Source organism: Lissotriton helveticus, chromosome 3_2, assembly GCF_964261635.1.
Source record: "Lissotriton helveticus chromosome 3_2, aLisHel1.1, whole genome shotgun sequence".
Lineage (NCBI taxonomy): Eukaryota > Metazoa > Chordata > Amphibia > Caudata > Salamandridae > Lissotriton > Lissotriton helveticus.
Window position 1 is genome coordinate 194,146,096 of NC_136062.1, and position 26,559 is coordinate 194,172,654.

The 26,559-nt window shown below is 45.2% G+C and overlaps 1 protein-coding gene and 1 long non-coding RNA gene across 11 annotated transcripts in view; one reads left to right on the forward strand and one right to left on the reverse strand.

Annotated features, from left to right (window-relative positions):
* Window positions 1-26,559, forward strand: part of NEO1 (neogenin 1) — a 577,741-nt gene that overhangs the window by 256,247 nt on the left and 294,935 nt on the right. The gene's annotated exons all lie outside the window — the stretch shown is intronic.
* Window positions 24,552-25,567, reverse strand: LOC144826263 (uncharacterized). The gene is made up of 4 exons (XR_013609740.1): window positions 25,525-25,567; window positions 25,360-25,425; window positions 25,055-25,279; window positions 24,552-24,949 (listed from the first exon to the last, which is right to left on the reverse strand). It is a non-coding gene; the product is annotated as an uncharacterized LOC144826263 (long non-coding RNA).

The window sequence follows — 26,559 nt, forward strand, 5'->3', positions numbered from 1 at the left end:
TGGAATAGGCATGAGTTCGTCCCATCACCCTGCTGTGGCTACTTGCCTTTGGTGATTGCTGTGGCATACTTATTACTGTACCGGGGTGGGAAGGCTGGAATAGGCTTGTTGTCCGGGTACTCCTTGCTTTCCATCTCATCACCCTGCAGCAGCGGCTGTTCCTTATATTATGATGTAGTGTCCTTACCGTGCTGTATTGGGAATGTTGGGCAAGGCTTCTTGTGGGCGGCCCCCTATTGCTGTTTGAGTCTGGAGGCTGATCATGGGCACCTCCATGCATGTAGTGGACACCTAGGTTGTGTTCATTGACCCTGGTGCATGTTGTGTGTCTCATGTAATATTCTTTGCACCACGACTGGCTACCAGATCCCCGTGAAATCCGCCCGCCTTGGGGCTGCGTCGGGGCCTTGCCGCCAGGATCCCTCCTTTCCACCGGAATCTGCCCGTCACTGCAGCAGTCTGGATTCATTTAGGCCTTTTGGCTGCTCGCAGTGGGGGAGGGAGCGAGCCGAGCACTTGGCGCGGCTCCAGTCTCCAAACGAGGGGCCATGCGACTGGTTTCTATGGTTTGTGGTTAGCGAGGGGCTCGGTGGCCATTTAATACTGCACATTCCTGCCAGGCCGCCACTCACCGTGGGGGAGGCGAGGCGGGAGCTCGCCTCCTCGGCGTTTACACTGGATGCGGAGCATGGGAATCATGTGTTTGTGCGCTCACACGTCACTGCTGGTGTGTAACCCAGTATTTCCGACTCGAAACCAGCGCTCTGGCACACTTTTTAAGAATCTGTGAATTGAAGCCGCCCCCTCCAAGCCCCAGTGGCCACTGGCGTAACGAAAATTGAGGGGGGCCCCCTGCACAGAACGTAGAGGGCCCCCCTCCGGGCTCAATCAGGAGCTCTGCGGCCAGAGTGCAGTGCCGAGGGGGCCTCTGGAGCTTACCCCCCCTCCCCCCCTCCCCCCCCCCCCCCCCCCCCCCCCCCCCCCCCCGGCGCTGAGTCTAGCGTTGTGTGTGCTCTGTGGGACGGTGTATTTTTGGTATGATTCTCGATCACATTACCGCATCCTTGGACCTTGGAGTGTTCAATGGAGAGAACAATTCTAACAAGCATTGGCATAGCTAATAGGTTTCGCCTATGCGAGGTCTATTGGCTATGTCAATGGTTTTCTAGACATTTTGTATACAACATGGCTTAAAGTAAAGGGGGGGGGGGAAGCGTTGTCCACGTCATATCACTCACCTCCCCCTTTAAGCCATGTTGCACAGCACCCTGCGCTGCTGTGCAATCTGTGTAAAAAAAAACAAAAAAGCGGGGGAGGTTAGAGGAAGGTGGGACAGGGACACAGAAGTGACAAGGGGAGGTGGGAGGGCGTGAGCAATGGGAAGTGGAAAGCAGGGAGGGAGCAGCAACAATGGATAGGTAGAGGGGAGTGCGGGTAGCCCCTAGTTAAGCTTGTGGAAAGCGAATAATGTATTACTTACTGGTTATTCTTAATGCAGTCATGTCTCCAACCCTCATAAGCCAGCATTGCATTCCATTACACGTCGTCGTCTCAGGCGCACTACACGATTAATTGCTCTTTAACTATAATGTATTTTCCATTCCGTAGAATAGATTTGTGTCCCTAATCTTTCACCTTCCATGAGTCTCTTGCCATTGTGGTCTCTTCCTTCCAGATGTATCTGAGTTTTTTTGTTAGGGGAGGGGGGGGGGGTGTTTTATATAGTACCAGTCGACAACCTTAAAGTTTCTTCAGTGTATTTGGACAGTCAGTGAGAGAGGAAAACAAATCTCCATGGCTGACCCTCATGTACTCCTGTTGGCCATCGGAAACCACAGTAATGTTCTATATATGAGTGAGTTGCTTGTGACTAGGAACAGGCTCAGGTAAGAGCCCCTTTGAACTGAGGATCTATTGAATGAAAATGTTACCCCAAGTGCTACCTCGTCTTAGAACTTAAGTCTCCATGTCTCTTTCTCTCTAGTCTCCATGCTTGATTCTGCAGCAGACTGCTTTTCTCTGAATTAAACTGTCACCTCTTAAACACCATCCAGAAGTTACTGGTCTCCTTACATGACCCAGTCTCCCCGCTATCGATGTCTAGTCCTCAGCGCTTCTTTCCCACCCAAGAATTCTTATCTATGCCCCAGTCACCTTTTTTCTCCAATCTTCTTTCCTAGATAAAACCTCTTGGCTACATGATCTCCCGCAAAAAAAATCCTTTTTTCTTTGGCATCTCCTTGTCACCTTTTCTCTGTCATTTTGCTTCCTTTCAGAGTTCTTTTTTTTCTTCGCTCCTGCCCTCTCCCACAGAAATGTTGTTTTCATGGGCATCTTCCTAATACTTCTTGTCCCTCTGGCTTTCCAGTCGGAAATTTGCCTTGCAGGCCTCTGTTCCGTAATGCACTGCTTTGTTCACCATTAAAAATGACTTTTGGATGTATTTGTGTCCTTCTTTTTTGGGTGCTCATTGAAGTTCCCCAAAGTCCAAAATCCCTTTTACAAGGTCTTGCTCTCCCACTTGCATTGGAGTATTGTTCACATTTCTCTTGGCAGCTACTAGCAGAGTTACTAATCCCTCACAGGTTATCTTTTTATTTCTCTGGCATGTCTAGCAACACGAATTTCAATGACTGACCACATTAATGTCTTAAGTTCGAGAGCTGTTTCATTTAGTTGCTATTCTTATTGGGCTCTTATTGGCTTTTGGTGTGGCGTTGCAGACACTTGTTACTCCTGGGATTACTTTTCAAATTTGCATTGATGCAATACTGCCATATTTCATACCATTTGTTGCAGTCTGGTATAGAGACTAAGTGTTGTTAGGAGGTTAAATCCGTATATGACCGACCCATACTTATTTGTTTTGGGAGTCCACAACACTTACCATAACATTTTTTTTTTACATTATACATGTTGAAGAACGTTTTAGGTAACTGGTAGGTGCTTCAGAGTGCTAGAATCAGTTCAGAGAAAAAGGTAAAGTGGGGCATTGAGTCTGGTCCGAATTGCATAACTGACTCCGATGTTCTTCTTACATGTGTGTGTACATTTTTTATTTGAAGGTATCCCTAGAACTAAGTAGTTAAGTTTTCACGTGTTTGCTGAACTGAATATATTTGCTTTCAGGTCTCAGATTTAGGATATTAGGAGCAGTCCACATTTGTGGTCTTTGGTATCTCTAGGATCTGCCTCCATGTTTCTCCACTTATAAATGTGTCACTTGACAAGGCGACCAGACACCATGGGGAGGTTTCCTTAAGGTGTGTAGTGGGGTGCTAAGTACTCCAGGTGTCCAGGGTTTTCGCTGGCTTGCCTTGTTGATGGTGTAAAGGACTTTTAATCCTGGCATTCACTAGGATCCAGGAAGAACTTACAATTCGAGTTTGATGTGGTCATACATGCATAAATTGAGATGCAGTCCGAAAGCCTGGTCTTGGCTGTTTGAAAGGGGGGATGGGTACAGTAATAATGAGTTTGGGGGCATGGTCAAAGTCATCGAGAAGACCGTCAACAAGCAACTGGCCGCCTTCCTCGAGACGAACGGTTCCCTCGACCTCTCGCAGTCTGGCTTCCGGGCCAACCACAGCACCGATACCGCCCTGATCGCAGCTACCGATGACATCCGAGCCCTGCTCGACAACGGAGAAACAGCGGCCCTCATCCTCCTGGACCTCTCCGCGGCCTTCGACACTGTCTGCCACCGTACCCTAGTACAGCACCTCAGCAACGTCGGAATCCAGGAGAAGGCACTGGAGTGGATCACCTCCTTCCTCGCCGGAAGGACACAGAGAGTCCGCCTCCCCCCGTTCAGATCGGAGGCCACCGAAGTCATCTGCGGCGTCCCTCAAGGCTCCTCGCTCAGCCCAACACTCTTCAACGTCTACATGAGCCCCCTCGCAGCCATCGCACGCCAGCACAACCTGAACATCATCTCCTACGCCGACGACACCCAGCTGATCCTCTCCCTCACTAACGACCCCGCCACCGCCAGAGCCAACCTGCACGAAGGGATGACAGACGTAGCCAAATGGATGTCGAACAGCCGCCTGAAACTGAACTCTGACAAGACGGAAGTCCTCATCCTGGGATCCTCACCCTCCGCCTGAGACGACTCCTGGTGGCCCCCCGCCCTGGGCAGCGCACCCAAAGCAACAGACCACGCACGCAACCTGGGCTTCATCCTGGACTCCTCCCTCTCCATGACCAGACAAGTCAACGCCGTCTCCTCGTCGTGCTTCAACATCCTGCGCATGCTACGTAAGATCTTCCGGTGGATCCCCACCGAGACCAGGAAGACGGTCACCCAGGCCCTCGTCACCAGCCGTCTGGACTACGGCAACTCCCTCTACGCCGGAACCACCGCCAAACTCCAGAAGAGACTCCAGCGGATCCAGAACACCTCAGCACGACTCATCCTGGACATCCCCCGCCGCAGCCACATCTCCGGACACCTGAGAGACCTGCACTGGCTCCCGGTCAACAAGAGAATCACCTTCCGGCTCCTCACCCACGCACACAAAGCCCTACACAACCAAGGACCAGGATACCTCAACAGCCGCCTCAACTTCTACGCTCCCAAACGCCAGCTTCGATCGACCAGGCACGCCCTCGCCGCCGTCCCCCGCATCCGAAGAGCCACCACAGGAGGAAGGTCCTTCTCCTACCTGGCCGCCAAGACTTGGAACTCCCTTCCGACCCACCTCCGCCTGACCCAGGACCACCTCGCCTTCAGGAAGCAGCTCAAGACCTGGCTGTTCGAGCAGTAGCGGACCCCCTCCCCCCAGCGCCTTGAGACCCCCCGGGTGAGTAGTGCGCTATATAAATGCTTTGATTGATTGATTGATTGATTGATGAACAGGGAGGGTCATTGTTTTAATTACAGGAACCTATAGGCTTGTTCCTTAGACAGCAGAGCTAGTTCTTATTGTTAAGCTCCTACATGCTCCTTGCACTCAAATCCTTTGTGGAGCTAGCCATCATTATCAGATTGTACAGACTATTCCAGAGACAGCCGAGCTAGCTTGCAGTGCTATTTGAGCCTACCTGCTGTTTCCTTACACAGAGCCACACTTGGTCTCAGTTTTTCAATAATGAATTATTAAATACTGGCCGTGTGCAGATAAAAGCATTGAATGTATTCATACCTACATAGAGCAATATCATCTAACACTAAAAAGTTGAAAAACAAATTGGCCAACCAATGCTAATGTCAGCCCAAAAAGAAGGAAAGAGTTGCATAACAACAAAATAGATGCAACAGCAATAGGTCAAACAAGATGGAGAGAAAGCATTTGTTCAAATTAGAACTTCCTGGCCTATTCCTTAGATGAAGCAGTTCTCGTTTTCATTATAGTAGAGCTTGTCCTCATTGTTTCCTTTCTTACACGCTCCATTCTTAGGATAAGTTTTTTTTCGCTATTTTGATTAGATCTTTCAGGCTTACTTCTTAGTGCTAGCCCTAATGTAACTAGATGTTAAAGGCTTGCTCCTTAGACAGCAGAGTTGGCTTTTATTGTCATCTGATCTTACAGGCTCACTCTACAGTCGAGCTAACCCTCCTAATGAGATCTTACAGGCCGCTTCCCTATCCTAGATAGCCCTCCTTGAAGTTGCATGTAGAGGCTGCTCCTGAGCCCAGCCAGAACCTACAGGCCTGGATTTGTGGCCCGTCGTTTGTATGTAGAACACCTGCCGCATCATTGGGGGACATGGTGTCCTTTGGAACAAGGCACGGCTCTTAGATGCTCTTGCCTGCGCAGCAGCAGGCGAGAAGAAATATCAAAACCGACAGATGTCTTCGTTTCTCTGCAGTAAAAATAATCGAATTTGCAGACACATTATGGAAAAGGCACCCTAAAATAGTGCTTCATCGACACTGCGCCAGCAATGCCACCTGGAAGAGCACCTCCTCTCTGCTAAGGTTATATTTGAGTCGCTCATATCTGAATTTGAGGCAGGTGTTGCATCGAAAAAATAGCTAGAATGTCTTTTATTTGCTTCGCTCTCTGTGCGACCTGATGGGCGATGATCGACCATCCAGCTTTTTTTCTTGAATAGACGCCCCAGAACAGAGCTGGCACAGCCTCTAATGCCAGGCCCCAGCTATCTTAATCAGTATTGGCAGAGGTTAGGATAGGCACCCGGGAGTCCAGGGCCTTGGCAGCTCTCCAGTTTTCAGAGTGAGGCCCGTCTGCTAGAGACTCGGACTCGCAGCAGGGTTGTGCCCAAAATAGCCTTTGGATGGTAATGGCTGTGCATTCCCATGCCTAGTGAGTGGCCTGTGCCAGCTGAATATATGACGTTACAACGAATTCCGTTGCAACGCATGCCTTTACCACGCATGCGTTACAGCGGAATTCGTTTACCACGCATTACATTTACCACAATTACTAGCGTGGTGACGTCATACGTCGTTGAGAGAAAACGGAAGTTTATATTCCGTTTTCTCTTAAACGACACTGATACCAGACGTGACTTCAGGTGAGTTTCTTTTTTGGGGGGGAGACCCCCCCCCAAGCCCCCCTTTTTTTTCTTTTTACCTTTACCACATATACCTTTACTACAAACCTCGTAGTAAAGGTATGCGTGGTAAAGGCTTTCGTGTTAACCACGCATGCGATGTACTGCATGCGTGGTTAACGATTTCGTTGTAAAGGCTTCGTTGTAATGGCCGTTTCCCGTGCCAGCTACCTGAAGGAATGTACCTGTAATCTGCCACCTTTATCTGGTTGTAAGGCTGGGTGACCGGGTAGAGGTTCACTTCCACGCCTAGCGAGGGCCTGTGCCAGCCTCGTCACCTGAAGGCATTTGCCTGTAATGGGAGGTGTCCGCACAGTCGACCTTGTGTCCCTTGTGCGGGGAACATCTGATGTGTTTCTCTGCAGTTCTTCAGCTGGTTGTAAGTCTTACCCGTGTGAGCTCAGATGCTCCCTGTTGGCTTCTTCAGAGCTCTTCGGGACTCTGTAAACCATGCCCTCTTGTAATTCTTAGGTACTAGGCCAACCTCTCTAAACGCTAGGGAGTTCCTACAAATGAAAGGTTTCTGTAAACGTTTAAACATTAAGAGGTTATTGATTCAACTGTTTCTGAGAGAAAGAACTTCTTATTAACAGTTTTACCATTTATAGACTCGATTTTTGTTGTTGTTTGTGTGTCAGTAATGTAGCACGCATAGCAACCTAATTACGAATACCAGTTTGCCTGACCATACAGTCAATCCTATTTAGTCATTTAGCCTTCTATGTATTTTCTTACACAACATACTAAGTGTTACAGAACCAGTGCTTCCAAAATAATACAAGTTTTTTTTATATTTGTGCATTTACAAGCTGTGCGTGGCACAAGTTCAGAACTGTGTTTTGTTTATCAGAAGTGCTTTGCCCAGGAGAAGAAAAGGGTGAGGGGGACCTCAAAAAAGGAGTGGCCAAAGAAGCGTAATTAGAAATCCTTTCCAAGAGGCGAAGCATTTGTAATTAAGTGCGTGGCTTAAAACACGTAAAATAAAATTCTGTGCTTCAGAGCTGCCTCCTGGCCAGCATTTTCATGCCTGTCTGAGTTTTCTGTTATTGCAGCCTGACATGTCGCAGAACAACCAACACAAATACCTGACGGTTCGATCTCCGGCACCGGCGGCAGATTAGCCCAGCACCATGTGACTGGGCAATAGCTTGCTTAATCTTCCCGACGGCCCCCAGCGCCTAGAGACCCTCACGGGTGATTGTGCGCTTTACAAATGTGGATTTATTAATATTATTATTATTGTTACGAAGTCATACATATTGCCAATGCTTGTTAGCCGTATCAGATAAATGAATAACAATGATTTTTGGTGTGAATAATTAGACTTGAAGATGTTTCAGATCTGAAAAAATGAGATTGTAGTTAAGCATTAGTAAGTGTAATAGACTTCAGAATGTCTTGGGTACTCATTTTCTCTACTTTACAACAATTTCTTTTGCGGTCTCTCACTCTGATAGACACTTGTGCTCTTAACTCCCCACATCTTCATAATGTCCTCCATCTGCATAATCACACTTACCCAAAATAAAACTTAAAAATAGGGTAAGCTAAACGTGCTAATTAATGCAAATTCATGCAATGTTTTATATACATCCGTTCAGGGGTTCTTACTGTAGCAGAAAGCAGCTAAAATGGGAAATGATTATCCCCCCTCAGCCCCCTTTCCAACTTTTACTCTACACTCGCCTGCGGGGCATTTGGCCTGCCGAACCTTTGTTTCACTACGGGTGGGCAAGGTGTTATGCAGATTTAATAGGCCCAAATGTATTCGCATCCCGAAGGCTTATTTTTAAGGAAGAGGGCAGGAGAACCATAAACATAGTTACTATTGCGCATCTTTCACCCTCCTTCTGAGGACTGCAGGGTTGACGCTTTGCGTCATCCGATGCCTGCGCAGCCGCCGCCGTTGTTTGTTTTTACCCTCGCGCCAGGGGTCGTTGCGTCGTCGAGCGGGGCCGCCATTACAGCGCGTCTCACAGCGTCGGGCTGTGGGGCCTGCACTGGCACCGGTCGGAACAGGCAGAGTCCTTGTTTTCTTAAAGAAAATGGAGACTGGGAATGATGGAGGCTGTAAACAGTGGGTAGCGGCTTACACTAGTGATAAAGTGCTCTGAAGAGATCGGAGTCGCCGCTCGAGGAAAGCGTGCTGGGGCTTGAACGGCGCCAAGCGCTGCCTAAAGCACTTAAACGACTGTTAATGGCAGATTTCTCGGGGATTAGGCTTTAATTATTTGATTGTACTGTGACCGAGATGTTCTCTGGTTCGGGGGATGTGGAAGGGAAACGAATTCCGAGCAGTGTGTGTCAGAGCCAGTGTTGTGTTTGTTCTCGCGCGTTGTCGGTGCACAGTGCTTGCTTCCGCCCAGAGCTGTGCTCGTCTCCCCGGCTCGGCCCCTGCTGTCACCTGCGTCTGTCAGACCCCACGGCCCCTCTCACGTAGGTAAATCCCGTGTTAGCAGCTCCGCCTGCGGAAAAATGAATCTGTCCCAGGGGTCTTCGTAGAGATCATCACTTCGTACGCGCTGTGTTTCTGAGCCCCATATGTTTCTGTAAGTGATTTAATGTGTTCCGGAGCTCCGGTGCTTGGCTGTCACACGGATGGGGCCTGGCCGACAAGCCTAGATTGATGCTGGGTTAGACAACGCTGCTGGGTGACCGCGGAGCACGTCTTCAGGGGCTGAGGACTGATGTCATGAGCATAAAGACACCTATGGCGTAAAATGGGCGATGAAGGCGCGATCGATGGACGCTGCTGATAGCAATAGCGCTTCCGTCTCACAGGGTGCCACCGCTTGTCACAGTGTGGGCTCCCTTTACACGGTTTGGATACATGTCACACGACATGAACCAAGCTTCAAACACATACAGACAAGCAGGTTTCCAGCTAATTGTTTTGAGGGTCTGCACAGCCGATGTCCAGTACAACGTCCACAACCTCCCCATTGCATCGGTGGCAGCCTCAAAAGCGAGGTCTTCTTTGAGTAAAGGGGGAGGAGGGGAGCCCTAACTTAAAGTGCCTCAGGCACTTCTCACATGGTGAATTATCTTCACTATAGTCTATTTGACAGGTCTACATTAATTATACCCGCCATGTACACCCTGATAAGTGGGGGTACACCAATAGGATAGGTGTTGAAGGTGCTAACAATTGTGATGATGGCACAGGTGCACCAGGTGTAAGGGAATGCTGCCGTTGTGTAGGCCTCTCCGTCTGGGTGAGCCATTAGCAGTGGTAGAAATGTAAGTTATTTACTCCTGAAACCCATAAATTGATGTTAAATATGTGACATCGAACATGTAGTTAAGAGGGGTGGAATCTTGAAAAGCAGGGTCTGTCAGTCGACTTATAATTTGATTATAATTATTTGTTTTAATGTTCCTGTCAAAAACGTAATTAGGACAAATGTGATCGTGAAACAGAGGGGGCACTTGCTGGGGTCCCAAGTGGATAGGAGCTGGACCAGCGGGGGTGGCAATTCCAATGAAATTTTTCAAATTGTGGCAGGAGTTTGGGGGATCTAAAGAGCCTGCGAAATTAGGCTCCCGTCCTGGTTCGTTGAGGGGCTGCTGGGGTTAAGAGGGATGTAGGTGCTTCTAGGGCTGCTGCAAGGCGACAGGTCAGCCCCGTTTAGGCACAGAGGCCTTAGAGTTGGCTTCCTTTTCCATTACTTAAAATTCCTGGAGGCCCTAAATCCCCTGCCCCCCCTTACAGATTCCCACTCCGACATCTGCAGATTTTGTGTCCCCAGCAATTTTAATGGGCGAAGATAATGCTAAGAGAACTCTTGTGGTTAATGCTCTCATTAGAGATATCTGGGTTTTGTCTAGCCACCTTTTTGACTACTACAATAGCATAGACGGTTAATATGCCTTCTACAAAGCCAATTGTGTAACCTACAGATTGTATTCTATGTATATTAAAAAAAAAACAATTGGTTACTGCTTTTGTCACAGATCTTTTTGTTACTTGCAGTTCATCAGTTGCAGTTCTGATATAGCACAATGAGCTATGAACCAGCATCAAGTAGCTGCATACAAAACTGCCTTTGCGGCTGAGCAGCCATTGGGAGGAAGTTCTGCTTTGTGGAAGTACAACTGTCGTGGCACAGGGCTTGGTACACCCCGGTGGCTGAGTGGGGTTTATGTGGGCTTGTTGATAGTGAGTTCGTGGGTACATCTGCACAGGCTTACAGGCGAGCCTCTTTGGAGGTTGATCTCTGGCTGTGCACATTTTGCTCTGGGGGTACACCTCGAGCTGGGGGGGTAGGTGCACAGACGGCGACTTCGGTGGGGACTCCCCTGAATGCTCCCGATAGTTCATAGACAGCTGCAGGCACGCCAGGCGCGCTGTGTTTGCATGTTTGTGACAGGATGTCAAAAATATGTTTATGTTTTATCCGTGGAAGAGGAAGGGGAGAACTGCTTGTATTTACATCCCCTATCTAGTCTGTGTACACATAGTGTCAGTATTAGTCTGAAGCGTATAAACGCTTCGTTCGATTTATAAATTGAGTCCCTGGCCTTTTTCCAGGCTTAGAAATAGATTGGCTATTTGTAGAAGTAAACCTTGTCCTTTGCTAGACGTGTCAAGTTTATTGTTGCAGAATTTCAGAGCTCTCCTAAAACGGCTCGATTGTCAATGCGGAGAGAGGCGGCCGATATGGAAAGGAGGCACTTGAGGTTCATGGAAGGAGGAAGATAATGCGTGTTCAATTATTGCTTTAGAATACCACTGCTGTGCAAGGGGGCAGCAGTTGTGTACATCTGTGGCTCGTCTTGGTTGTAGCACAGATTGCATACTGAAAAGAGAGCGAGCGAGGGGGGGGGGGGGGGGGGGGAGGTTATTGTGGAAGCCGAGGATGCATTTTAAATGAGTGGTCCTTTTTGGACTCTTGCGGCCACTGGGAAATCAACTAAGGGTTAGGAGAAGATTGCTCTCCACACTGTGGCAGAATGTAAATCTGGCCTGCTCCCGAGCTGCCACCATGAGCAGAGGAGCTGGAGAGGAGGCTAGAACTTTCAATTAAATATTTAACACTCGCCAGACCTTCTGTATGCCATGTACAGTGCAAGCCGTAACATGCCTGTTTTACATATGGTAAACATATACCCACATGAAGCAGGTGGTGATTACTACTAAATAGTAAGCTGGAAATCCTACTGAAATATTAACTTTCTGCTACATGCACGGCCCACCCAGTCTGTGGGAAATGCATTGTGTGAATGTTTTTTTTGATCGAGCTTACCAAAAGACATATTGTGTGCTGAGTGGGCTTACAAAGAAAATACAGGGGAGTGCATCCCACCCATTGCTTACCATTAGTTAACTTTACTGTCACTCTCTTTTGTTTGTTTCTTATTTATTGACTTTTAGTCTCATAGCTTGCCAGTCTCGTTTATACCTCCCATGGATTTCTGCCTCCCTACCGTCATTCTGATTGGTTGCCCTCTTTGCTTCCACTGTTCGCTTTTAGGTTATAATTTTTTCTTTTTGTTTAAGCACACTATCAGAGTGGATAGGTTTTCCAGCTTCTCCCTCTTGTGCATTTCTCCCCCATGCTACTCTCTATCGCCCATGTGCTCCTCTTCCCCCACCACACTCGTCTTGCTCTCTCTCTCGCCTTGCTCTCTCTCTCGCCTGCGCTCGAAGTTGCCCTCTTTTGCCAGTGTTTTTGCCCTCTTTTGCCAGTGTTTTTCTCCCTTTATCCGTGTGTTCTCGCTCTTGTGTTGCTTCTCCACCTTTTGAGTTGTTTAATCCCCCGCATCCTTCCCAACCCACTGATCCGTTTTCATTTTTTTAAGTGCATTCACTCTTTTTTTTTTTTAAGTCATTTACATTATGTTTTTTAAAATCACTGAGCCCTCCTGGAACGATGAATAAAAAATAAAAAATTGTCAGCGTGTACGTGTTGAGCGTATGTACTCCCACATGCAACGTGATGCGATAAACACATCATAGGACTCTTTTTAAAAAATTTTTTTAAGCCAAGCTGTACAGCAGCAGCGATGCTGTACAGCATGGGTACTTGTAAACATTTCTCTGGGGTCATGAAAGTACCGTCTGTGGCATGCCTGAAGGCAGCACTGATGCCAGCAGTGTGAGGGTCGAAGTGAGGAAAGGTGGACGTAGGGGGATGCAAAGCAGATGCATGCTGTGGACAACAAACCGAGCCTTCATGTCTGTCTGCCACCAAAACTCTATTCTTATGCGCCAAGTTCTAAAGTCAAAGCATTAACTTCTAATGTAAAATATGAGTGGAAAAGATATACTCATCTGGTGGCTGAATAGCAAAATGTGAAACCAGAAAACCTTGTATCAGTCCTGGCTTCCCCATTTGATTAAATTGTGTGATCTTAGGTAATTTGTTAATTTCACTTAGCCTCCTGTTTCATTCCTACATACAAGAACTCCTTAAAACATATGACTTCGGGATGTGTGCGATACAAAACCTTCTCTTGTGTTTTATTTAATAAACTATAATGGTGTTCCAATTCTATAACCACAAAGGCTGCGCACTTGACAAATGACTTGCCTATTGGTTCACTAATGACATTGAATGGAAGGGGAGCATGAATGTTTCTAAGATCCTGTTTGAAAACTATCACTGCTCATAAATACCTCTCAATGCATTGATATAATCTGATCTACTAAGGTAAAACACTCATGCATGCTAATAAAATAAATTTTTTTGAAGTTTTGAGAGACTTTATCATGTTTTTACATGTTTAGTGCAAGGTGTATTTAACACTAAAGGTGTTTCCTAAAGATAACTTTTTTAGGACAGCTTATAAGGTAGAGCATTTGAGACCTCTTGTATATACTTTAGTAAATACTTATATGTGTATGTACTCTGTGGGCTCTGGAGATCAGCTCTACGACTTGTATGCTTCCGCTTAGGGACTTTTTAGTTCTCGCACCTGCGATACAGGGCGAAGCCCTGTCGCAGAGCGAGACCTATTGTCAGCGGCTCTGCTTACAAGGAGACAAGAGATGGGCACACGCAGCCTCAGGAATCGGATCAGGTCGCGCGCGCGTGCCCATCTCCAGTCTTCCTTGCAAGTCTCATGCACTCGGCCAACACACACAGCCACACCTCTCTCTGCTTTCGCTTCGCGTTACACACGCACGCGCGTTCACTCTCACACACACACACACACACGCAAACACACACTGGAGCGCACACATACAGACACACACCACACACCCGCAATACAGCTAAGCCCCACTTACTGCATCAGCGCCACTCCTGACTTCTGCAGCCTCCGCGGGGCTCTCCCTCGGGCATGGGAGCCCCGCGTCACCGCTGCTCCTCTGGGCCAGCCACTCCGTGGACGTGGGCTTCTCGCAGAAGACGGAAATCCCGCCCCACGACAGGTTTCGGCAGCGCATGCTCACATCTTGTTTTTTGGTGGATACGAAAATCTCTCGCGGTGAGCGATTGTATCTAATTTATCAGTCTGTCCCCACAATTAAAGTTTCACTAAGGTAGAAAAAAAGAAACCACAACTGAAGTAAAGTCAAATTTGCATAGTTTGGAAAAATAAAATTTTTTATTGGACTAGTTTGGATTTTGCAGTAATCTTGCCCGTCAATGTAGATAGAACAGTACTTGTGCAAGATGGCGCTGTAATTATTCAGAAACGGAATAATGACCTAGACGTCTGCTCTAGCATAGCGATCCCTGCACTGCAAGGGTTGTGTTTCTGGTCCGTGTGCCACTGAGAGTTTTGCCCATCCCGAAACCCGTTGCCGCTGCTTTTAGTTCCGGATTCCGTATTGACTGCTGATGGAGTCCGGGATGCCCGTTACAGTTTCGGTGAGCTGCAGCTCCGCCTGGACTTGCGTTTCTGCACTAAGTTCAGTACTACGGGGGCCGGAGGAGGTGGGGTGTGAGAGGTAAGTACTCAGGGTGGGGGGGAACTGTTCTCAATGCTGGTCAAGGGAGGGCTCCACCTGGGCAGGGAGTTCATGTCAAAGTTGTCTCCGCGATATCCTCAGGTGGAGCCTAATGAGCTTGAGCCGCAAAACACGGATCAAGATATCGATGCCGCAGAGATCAGAGTTATATAGCCACTACTAGGCATGTACTTATTGAAGCGCGTGGGTGACACTGAATTTCCGGGGAAAGGGTAGTGTTGGCTTGTTTGTATGTGTTTTTATTTTAGCTACATGACCCGGCAAGCAGGTTGAGCTAGGCAGTTTGGAACCGGATTCTCTCCTCCAAATCTAACCAGCTCTGCTGCAGGCGGTTTTCTGAGAGCACCAGGTTATACCAGTTGAAATAGATGGGTTTGGGTTTAATGTGCGGATTTGTCAGTTGGTCTGATCAGTTTCCAGAAGGAGATGATCCGTTAAACACAAGTAGTTTATCCTAACTTGTTTTTCTGTTCAACTGCCTCTATTTAACTGTCTTGATAGGAAACGACCAGTATAGGGTAGTAAAATACCAGAATTCCTTTCTGCTTGTTCAACTGCCTCTGTTTAACTGACTTGATAGGAAATGACCAGTAGAGGTCCGTGAAATACCAGAATTGCTTTCTGCTGTGGGACTTTTTTTTTTCTTTTTCTGGCCACTGCCTCTATTGAATTTTCTTGATAGAAAACGACCAAAAGAGGTCAGTAAAGTACCAGATTCACTTTAGCATTCTCTAGATTGATCTCTAGATTCCAGTCCATAGAAATTGTCTTTAACAAGCACCTATAGACAATAATATTTTTTTCAAATCTTGTATTTTAGAATTATGACCACCTAAGGCCCTGTTTTGATATTTAAATACTGAGCTGTGGACTATACCATTTCCAGCTGAAAGGCAATATTTCTCTCCATGTTTTCCCATACCTGGCGTGTCACACAATATGGTGCTTACTTTCCCTCCATGTTAAAGAACTGTAGATGTTTCAGCACCCAGGCTAATGTGCTGCATAGCTAAAAGCATATAAGAAGCCAAAGGCGAGACAGATTGTATTTCAAATGCTTGTTTTCTTATTTATCTTTACTTTAATTAACCTTTAAATAAAGCATACCCAATTGTTTCACAGCTTACTGAATGTTCGCGCTCTGTCAAGTTAATAGCAGCCTATTCAGTGCTGCTGGTAACCAGGGTCTGCAATTAAAGGTCAGAAGGGCCGCACGTGAGCCGCAGGCCATACTTTGAGTATCCCTGCTGTATAGCATGGCTTAATAAACATTGGCAAAATCAGTAGGTCTTATAGGTGAGAATTATTGGCAATGTCGTTGCTTATTTAGGTTGGCAAGGATGGGTGAATTTCTTGCAAACCATATAAATGAGATATTGGGTCATCTCCTGTAAATCTCACATGAAGTGAATGAAACTTTTTCTGATTGCTGCTTCTACCTGCAGATTCCTCACCTTTTGCATACCACAGGTGTTAGACTGGGTCTGGCAGCTTTTCAATATGTGACTCCATCTCAGCAACATAAATGACTCTCTGACGTCACTGGAGACATACAGTGCCTCGACTAGAGCGCTAAGACCGATGTTGATGCAGTTCCAGAACTTGCCCTCAGACTTAAGGCAGCTAGTCTTTCTTTTTTTTTTTTTATCTTTGTATTATTGAAGGAAGAACAGAGAACACATATGTTATACATTTAAAAAAAACAAAGTATATAAGTAGTTACAATATTAATTGGATAAGCAGTTTATGGAAAGAAAAGCGTTAGAAGCAGAGATCTGACAAATACTAAACTTTGAAAAAAATAGTAAAGGAAAAGAAATAGTCATCCAAATGATATACCAGTATTTGAGCTGGCCTCGTTCTCTTTCTAGTTCGTATAGATCATGATTCATAAAAGTTTAGCCAGATTTTTTCCGTCTTCTGTAAAGCCCTAGGGCCCCTATGTCTTGCTAATGACAGTTCCATAGTGTTAATTTCTTTCATCAAGAGCCACCAATCGAAGACATCTGGGATATCCTTAGATATCCATAGTCTAGCAATAACTAGCCTGGCACATGCAAAGATAATAGTTATTAATTCTTTATAGGGACAATTCGTTTCTTGGATATCTAGTAAGACCAGTTACTAGGCAGCTAGTCTTTCAACGACTTTCGTTCTATTTTCCTCAATTGTTTCAGAGCAGTGCAGGGATATCGCTCCTTAGAGATCAGGCTTTGAATCCTGCAAGTGACTACGATATAAAGATGTCCACCATGAATCCGCCTTGGGGCCTGGCAACAACACACAGTTGAGCATGGAGTCCTTCAAGGTAATCTAGTGCTTGAATCCCTCTGCATCCTGTGAACCATGTGTGAAGCCTCTGGTGAGCCCCATTTGGCTCTTTGAACACTTCCTTTCATATTACTATGTTCAGGTGCCCATGAACTGACCAGCAGAGCCACACTGCACACCTTCTTGTTAGATTCACACTGCAGCCTGTGAACCATGCTCAGCATCACCACCACAAATCAGCTTAAAAACTCCTCACAGCATTGGGTTAGTACAATGATGCAACGTAAAACTTGGATTTGAGTTAGAAGCATGCTGCAGTCTGCAAATACTCATATGACATAAAGGAACCCTATGTGTCGCTCAGGTGGCAGGTGAGGGAGATCCGGGAGCAATACTGTAAATATAAATCTGTAGGGTCTCAAGTGCCTTATTTATTTGAAAAACAAACGTTAATACTATGCTATAAATGAGACATACTTTTAAGACTCAAACAATTCGATTTTTACAGGTAAAATAATCCCAAAAACGTATTTGTTTTGATGTGTATATATAATTCATGTGACAAAAAAGGAAATGTGAGTGACCATTTTCAGGACAGTAGAGATTGTACAAGGTAAACGCCCACTGTATCTAAAATATTGGACTCAGTATCAGATAACATTTCCACTGCTGACTGTGAACAGTGTTATGTCATTGACATTTTTTTTTAGCCTTGCTCCCATTGCTTTGGTCAGTAGTGCACTCTGCTAGTTTGATTGCGGCAGCCCATGCGTGGATGGAGTATGTCCTGTATACGATAAGTGATTGAGATGCTTCAGGCTCCGAAAGGGTTAATCTGATTATGCTGGGTGTAAGGAGTGAAGACTTCACTACCTGGTTTACCCATGTGGACTGCGAGGTTCTAGCCTTCGTTGGCTATAGATGGCCCCTTTGGGCACATGGCTGGAATGAGAATCATTCCACACGTGGGGCCGTCGGTTTTTGTTGTTTTTTTGCGGTGCCGTTTATCTAGTTATATAATTCTAGTGGCCAGGGAGCACTGGTGTTGTGGCCTTGATCGGCTGCTAGTGTTGTCTGCGCTGCTTTAGTATGAGAAGTTGAAAGAGGTGGAGATGTCAGAATTGACTGAGGATGGAGCTGAAACTGAGAGGCACGATAGTGGCTTAATGTTTCAAGGGTCAGGTTGGAAGAGCGCGAGGAGGATCACTGCACACAGCATCGGACTCGAATTGTATTGCAGCCTTTAAGCAGTGAAGGGTCTCTAGTCAGCACCACATTGGTGCTTATGTACACTGCCCATGGCATTGTGCCAGAAATACAGCGCATCTTATAAGTATTCCACGCGGCAAAGGATCACAATTTCTAGAAAGCCCTGGCTAATAACCTATGTTAACAGTGCACAGTATATGCTGGCTCACGACCATTCTGTTGCCTGTCAGTCCTGCACATGGTACACTGACCCAGGACCACACCAGGGCCTGTGAACACTGTACAGAGCATCGAACCAGGATAACACTGTAGGCGGTGAACACTGCTCAAGTCATGGAACCAGGCACACACTGGATCAGACCGACTTCTGCCTTCGGACCCTGCACTGCACGTGCTGAACTTGATTAGGAGCACGCTGCCCCTGTGGACGGTGCACAGAGCATGGTACCAGGACAACACTAGTCTCTGTACATTCACAAAGCAAACTGGATCAGAACCATTCTGGAGCTGTTAACACTGCACAGGGCATGGAATCTTGTCCACAATGCAGCCTGTGAATGCAATACAGAGAGCATTGCGATAGGACCACGCTGAATTTTTTGGCTGTCACACCTTCTGAGAGAATTGTTCCTCAGCGCAGAAAGCTTTGGGTTGAGGCGCTTCTGTATTATATGATTGCTGTTTTACCACGCTCAGTCCCCACTGTGCGATAATTCATTTGTGGGTGGAAATGAAGATTAATGACCTAAATGCCCTGAGGGACCATAATGTAATTTGGCTTTTTACCATGAGGAGTTTTGTAAAAGGGTGTGTGTCTTAATGTGTGCATATTTTTCTGGGGTTCGAGGCCGGAGTGCTGTATGTACATTGTACTATTTGCATTTCCTGCCTCCTCTCCATTCTTCCCCATCATGGTCATGGGGCCTGCCCTTGGGCATTATTTGGAATTCATTTCCAGCAAGATGAGGTCACTTTCATTCTAATTATTACAGTTTTCTGAAGTGACTGTCAAAAGCCTGGCCTGCAGTCATTTGTCACCTTGAATGATTAAATACTGGAAGATTCTTCAAAGGCGAATCATGTGACTCGGGCAGGAGGGGCACATAGGAAGAGGAAGAGCCTAGATCTACAGACTTTGGTTTGGATCCTTTTATTCCTTCTGAGAACAGCATTTGGGACAGCAAGATACACTCCATACCAGTCCAAAAGTGTCATATTCCTGTGGGGGGTTCTGGTTCCAGTTGTCCTGCAACAAGGTGCCACTTTGTGATTCTGTCCAATAGAGTGTGTGTGGTGTCAGATAAGAGTCCGGGTATCTGTTCTCAGTAGGTTGTGCCATTATTTCTCCCACATGGACTCAGGACGTATATATACTACACTAAAAGCTATATTTTTGTAGCTATATTTTCGAGGGATTTCAGCAATATTCACCTAAGGTTCATTCCCAAGTTAAGGTCAGTTGATCTTCAGCATATCCTGCTTGGCCAACCCATTGGTAGTCCTAGGGTCAGTCTGTGAATAAAGCTGATAGTTTTGTTCTTGTACCAGTTGTTCCGAGTGTTGACTAGAGGAAGCCAAGATACCTTAAGGGGTGTCTGTGATTACTGGCAAGCTCTAATATCTCACTTGGCCTTCCTTTTGTTGGACTGAAAACAGAACACAACAGAGAGTTAGAGCGGCAGAATCGGGGACTGTAAAATGCTGCTGAGGCCTCCTACGTCCAACCCATTGAAGACTATAAGAAGTAGGGCCTGGGTTAACTATGAAGGATAACAGAAGATCTGATTTGTAGAGAAGGCGCTACATTTGAAAGGGAAATCACAAGTGGAATTTCTTCCACAGTAGCGGTGGAGCTGGTGTTTAGCACTTCTTTTACAAATAAAACTTTGTAACAACCCAGATACAGATCAGACCCATGATGTGTATATTGTATGGCATGACAATGGGTGCATCTACTGTACTGAGACACTCTATCTACAAATTACTCTTCATAGGAAATGGAGCTCCGAGTACTTTTCTGAAAAGGACACTAATATTCATCAGTGGTATGGGCGGACACCAGCAATATGGTTGATAGAAAAGCTTTCAAGTCCTACGTTTCCCCTGATCTGGCTATGTATTATTCATTCTTCGGATGTTCTAAAGCTACATTACCATGCATTTGTGAAGTCTGTCCAGAAACGCTTGACATTTCTAAGAAATGTAGGAGTTCGCTTGGGTCTCCTTACAGGAACTTTGCCAACAATACTTTTGGTGCCTCAAGAGCTGAAGCAGTACTTGACTTAGTGGCTCAAACTAATGTGCACTTGGTATCTGCTCTTTAGTTGTCCCCATATACATAGCAATTTCTCCCAGTTGAACTGTACCCACCGCCTCACTGGAAGCCCTCAGACACACCAACACAAACTCACAACAATTAGTGGTTGATTGAAGTCTGTGGTTGAAATTTTAGAATTATTACTGATTAACCTTTTTCTCCGTTTCTTTGACATTTGCCTTTAGTTGACTATAATAGCCTGCACGAATATTAATAATTAGGTACCACTGACCAGTAAGAGAGAAGCGTCGTAACAACTTATCTAGTCTGTATGCTTTTCATTCTTCTGCGTGTTGGCATTCGTAGTGAATGAAGAAAATGGTGTCTTGCTGCTACTTACTCCACATGCCGTCTCCACTCCCTGGTCTCCATGGTCCACTCAAGTTACTTTTTGGCTTCTCCACTTCCTGGTCTGTGAACACTAGGCTTTATGCCAGCCTGCTTTAAACTGTTACCCTTTTAACTTGGAGAACCTTTTCAGATTACCTTTTGGCTTCTGTTAACTAGTTCGCCCTCTGTTTTACAGTGTTATGGAACATTGAATTTCTGCTGTATTTGCGCAATTCAGCCTATAGATCCTATACTCATCAAAACACTTAAGGTTTCTCTTGACCGAATTCTTTTGTCACAAAAAAAGGGGAGAGGAGTTGGCCTAATGGCTAGGGCTGTCGACCTCGAATACCGTGAGGCATATAATAAAAATCTACTAAAACCTATAGAAAGCAAGGTCAATCTTTAGAGTTAAATAGCTTCTTTCCAGCGTAGTAAGACTAAAAGTTATGTGTGAAGATTGCTACCTTGTTAGGAGAGTGAATGAAGTGAGTAGTGTCTTCAGGGCATGAAGAGGAAATGATTTCAAGGCAGAATGGACCTGTCCCTTAGAGGCAAAGTAAAATTATCTTTGTTTACTTTTAGAAAAGAAAGTTGATAGATGGGTAGTAGTTGAATCTGTGCTTATCTTGGAGATAATGGATCACCAGTGGAACAAGCATTAAAAATGCAATAGATCTCGCCTTTTATTAAGTTAAAGCCGTTTGCTTTGCTATATAATCCCATTAGTAAAGCAAATGGCTTTAACTTAATCAAAGGCGAGACCTATTGCATTTTCAACTTGCAAGTCCCTCAGGAGCCAGCTGTGAGTGCTCCGCCAAAAGTGTGAGCTCCCTCTAATAGTGTATTGTCAGTGCTACACAAGCTAGCAGTGTGCGCTCTCTCCAGCAGTGTGGGTGCTCTCCGACAGTGTGAGCTCTCTCCAGTAGCACCTAGTGAGTGCTACAGGGGACAGCAGTGTACACACCATTAAACAGTGTACACTCCCTCCAACAGTGTGCACCCCCTCTAATAGTGTATTGTGAGTTCTACACAGGCAGCAGAATTCACTTTCTCCAACAGTTTGAGCGCTCTCCACCAGTGTGCGCTATATATGCCAGGACTCAAAACAGCATCCGCTCCTCTCGAGCTGAAATCTGGGAGCAAACATTCCTGGAGGTCTCCCGCAATAGCAGCACCACTGCCTCAAAAACTAGAGCCATTACTGCCAAAGTGAAAAAGAAGAAACTAGCACTAAAGGAATTTTCTATCACTAACTTTAATGTATCCCGCCTATCCACTGCACATCACATTATGCACATACATGTGTGCTTTATTAAATAGGGCTGTAAAGCAGAGACATGTGTAGCAATAGACCCAAGAATGAAATATAGCGAACCATACGGTCCAGTAATAAGAAACGCTGATGGGAAATGGCTCATAACCATGTCCCGGGAACCCGTTCCCAAACAAAGCAGAGACACATGTAGCAACAGACTCAATAATGAAGTGTACCGAAATGCACAGCATTAAGAACACGTTGATGCGAAGTGGCTCTTAACCATGTCCCGGGAATCCATTCCCGAACATGGCCTCACTTGCCATATCTGAAAGTTTCTCGGCCAGTCTGAGACTGTTGCTGATTGCACGCTTACACAGCTGTATGACCAGTAGGCTAAGATTAGATTAACTATGGAATAACCGCATCGGCTAAACCCGCACAGGCCTTTTATCGCCAAAACATTCTGAACTGCAGCTCACAAGAACAAGGACTGCGCATACACGCATCCAAGACACTATTCACCTTACGCGCTGCATCACGAAACTGACGTGTTTTCGCGTATCATAAGACGATCTGGTTCCAAAAGGATGGCAGAGGATACGGGATCAACACATATTAATCATAGCTGCCAAAGTTTTAGATTGCTATGTGTGACATTCTCATCATTTCCGTGTAAAGGGTGATATTTCACAAGCTATGAGTGACCCCTTTTCACAAGCATGAATGCAGTGAGTGTGGGACGGTATGCCCTAGCCCGGCCCCTCGTGCTCTAGGCCATAATAACGCCGCGCACCCGGTCACAGGCACTGAGACCCATACGGGCCCCAGGCAGACTGAAAACAGCTCTGTGACGGGGCGACTCACCTCACGATATACCAAACGACGGCGTATCCCGACCAACGACCCTCATGACGGCGTGTCTGGCGCAAAAGAGAAAGATATGCAGAAAACCGAGATTAAAAACACTAGAAAACGGACGAGGGGAGAAAGCAGGGATGGAAAAGAACCTGCAATAGCGATATAAAGGCCCCGGAAGAGTAGACTGCTGAGAAAACTAGCTGTCGGCGTTGTGTGAAAAACATAGTGCTTCCCAGCTAATAAAGGAGAGTGTGACTCCGCAAGTCAAAGATCCAATCCTGATGGGCGGAGCTAAAAGGAGACAAGTCGGCAACAAAGAGGGACTAAGAAGCCTCCATTTCAATCGTACGCCTGCATTTTGCACGCAGGAAGACACCAGTGAATGAAGAAGATGGGCGGGGCTTCAACTCCGCCTCTGAGAGCTTTGTAATTTGTGTTGATTCCAAGAAGCTCTCGCATGACGAGAGCAGCACATTCGCGCTGCTTTCGCCAGATGAGACCTAAAAGAGTATTCTTAGTAAAAAGACAGTATTTTTTTTTTATGTGGGATGTTGATAAAAGCATGGTATTGTTTGAGAACCGTTATTCCTCTTAGGCTCTTTGATATTCACCAACATTCTTAATCTACGCCATTGAGTAGGATACCAGTTCATTAAGTAAGAGACCCGTGTTTTTTTTTGTTTTTTTAATTGCAAAGCCCATTTTCGTTTTTGTGGGGAAAAAACAGGACCAGTGGCCACGAAAAAACAGGCACGTTTTCTTAACATTCTGTCAGATTGAGCTTTGCTCAGCTGAGTCAGACTTTTCTCTGAGTGGAAATGCTTAGTGTCTTAGGTTTTTGCATTCTTAATCAATGTTTTCTGCATATTACTATAGCTTTTTGACTTCTCTTTTTGAGAAGAAGTCTACATCACCCTTTTACATTTCTGCCAGCTTTGGAGCAACATCGTTCTTGGTATGTTCTCATTGGTCCTGAAATGCCTTCATTTAAGGGGAAGTTTACTTACAGGACCGCATGGAATCTTCATACAGTCGAGGAATGTGTATCTTAAAGGCATGTCCCAGTGACACACAGGGACAGAAAGATATTAGACTGATGGGAGGAAAAAGTAATTCTGTCAATGTGATCAGTATTATGGGACTCTTTCTTTGGGGTTAAGTAGGCTGCTGTAAGAATTTTGGCCCATGGTTTGCAGCCAACTTTTTATCCCATGAGTGATGCATTCTTCTCTTGTGGAGAAGGACCTACCAAGCACATTTGTTTCAGCAGCGCAGTTCTGCAGAATAGCACATTTGGATTGAGACTTCCAATGTGGTCTACTTTTTAAGAGTACGTTTTAAGTGAAAGGGTCCCTTGTGCACGATTGACTGTCTCTGGTTATGTAAGTTGTTTGTCGAAAATGACTTTGTGAAGAGTATAAGCTCTGCAGCTCATTGTAGCACATAGTCTTAGCGTCCCGTCACCATTGTAAATACCCCCACCCAAGAAAAAGATCTGCACGATGTACGGAAGTCCATAAGCAAATATTCTGCTATTAATAAGTCACACCTTTACTATTTGGGGTTCCCTAGGAATGAATCGGGCACTGCCCTATTTCTAGTGCTCTTGTGTTCGGACTAATATTTGTTTGTTTGGGTACTCTGGATAGTTCGGTGCCTAGTTGGTGGGGTAGTGAGTGGGCTGCCTGTGTCATTCACTGGTTTAGACAAAAAACGATTTACCCACACCTCCATTCATTTATGATCGCCAATCCGATCAAGAAACAGAAATAGACTAAATTAATTGTGTCTATTTTGGCAATGATGATTTGCATTTTTTTTATTTTGAATTATTTATTGAAAAGGAGATTATTTTTAAAGGCCGAATTAAGAAACACATTATCAACTAAACAAACGACCACATTAACATTAACACATATACACAAATCAATTATTACCAATTATGCATAAATTTTCACATAATTTAACAATACATTTCAAAACAAGACACAAATTCTGAAAAATTAAATACATAAACACATTCAAAAAATATCTGTCAAAAAAAGCTGGTTTGCTGTACACTATTTACATATATATTCAATTTTTCAGCTTTATGCTTTAAATTGAGCAAAATGTAAGAAAATTTCTGGTTTATAACAAGTAATGAATCCTCATATTTCACAAGGGTGAAGCACAAAATCTTCACAGAGCCGACGCGTTTCGAGTTCCGGCCTTACAATTTACCGAACTCTCATCAGGGCAGCATTAATCCTGTCTTTGACAGCTGGTTTTGACAAGAAAAAAAAAAGAAATAAAATCATTTTTAGAATAGCTTCTATAGAGCCCTTATGCTCTCACGTGGCTGCAACTGCATTGTAGAATCACGTACATGTTTGTTAACAGTGTAGAATTCAGATGTTGTATTAATTTCTTGCGGACAGCTTTTCAGTCTGCAACAAAGTATCTCTCTCTATTTTAGAATCATGTCCGGAAACATTTTACCGAACTTATTTTTGACAAGTCAACGTGTGCTTAGAAAGAATGAATGTTGTCTTACGTGAATATCACTGTATCAACACTGATAAGGTGCACGTTCAGGCGCAGGTTCGAAATTCTGTAAAAGTAATGACTATTTTTACTGCCCAGTTCCGTTATTATGAAGAAAGTAAAACAAAAGGCGGGGCCATTACTCACTCGGTGTTCAGCGTTCGTGTGCTGTTTGTTTTCATGCTCTATAGCTTCGTTCTTTTAAACAGGAAACTATGAAAGGAAAGAACGGGTTGAACTTAGACCCATTGCAAAAGATGTATCACGACGCTGATTTTCTCTAGAAAAGCGGCGCTCACGTAGGTCACTTACCCAATTCCGCTGTAGGCGCACAGCATTAATGGGAGTCTGTTACTTGCCGGGGCAGTCACGGGTGAGCAAGGCAGAACATGTGAGAAATGTAGTTCCAGGTCAGGAAAAGTCACGTGACAACCGTGCACTACACAGGGGGAGGGGCCACCTCTCAATTGAATTCTGGACCTTATAGTTCTTTTAGTGAAAATTACTCAATCAAGAGTGGATTTCTTGATACAAGTGTACCACTCCAAATTAAATTCTATTCACTTCGCTCATACAGTTGAGCCCATTGTTAATGCTGTCAAATTTCATAATTAAGTACGCTTCCTTGCGTAATAATGCACTTTCACTATTTAGAGACTGTTGCTTTGGACTCATTGAAGCCAAGACTGTCCACTCAAAATCATTTTCAGAGTGATTGGCGGATATAAAGTGCTCCACCATGGGGGCAGTTAGGACTCTGCGCCTGATGCGTGATCTATGTTGCGTGATTCGAACTTTGACTTGTTGACATGTTTTGCCAATGTATACTTTGTTGCATCTGCAAAGCACTGCGTAAACAACATTTTTTGTTTTACAGTTTGTGAAATTTACATGTCTCCACTTGATGTTATTGTGGTCAAATACATTTCCCTCCAAAGTTGAAGAGCAGGCTGTACAGCACCCACATTTGTGGTGCCCATCTATTGGTTTTAAATTCCAATGTGTAATTAAATCACTTTTAGGTTTTGGAATATAACTGTCAGCTCTTTCCAGCTGTTGTCCAATACTGAGGTTTTTCTTCATGGCGAAGATAGGTTTAGGCATAGGGTATTCCAGATTCTCCAGCAGGTGCCAATTTTTTAAAATAATTTGCCTATTGAAGTTTTATTGAATACAACACTGTACAAAAAAGAGATGGATAGAAACACCATCCTCCACTACAGGAGTTCACATCCCCAGTGCCTGAGGGAAAACCTCCCGTACGGGCAACTGTTAAGAATAAGAAGAAACTGTACTGAATTGACCGAATTTGACTCCCACGCGAATTCATTCTGCGAGGAAATGACA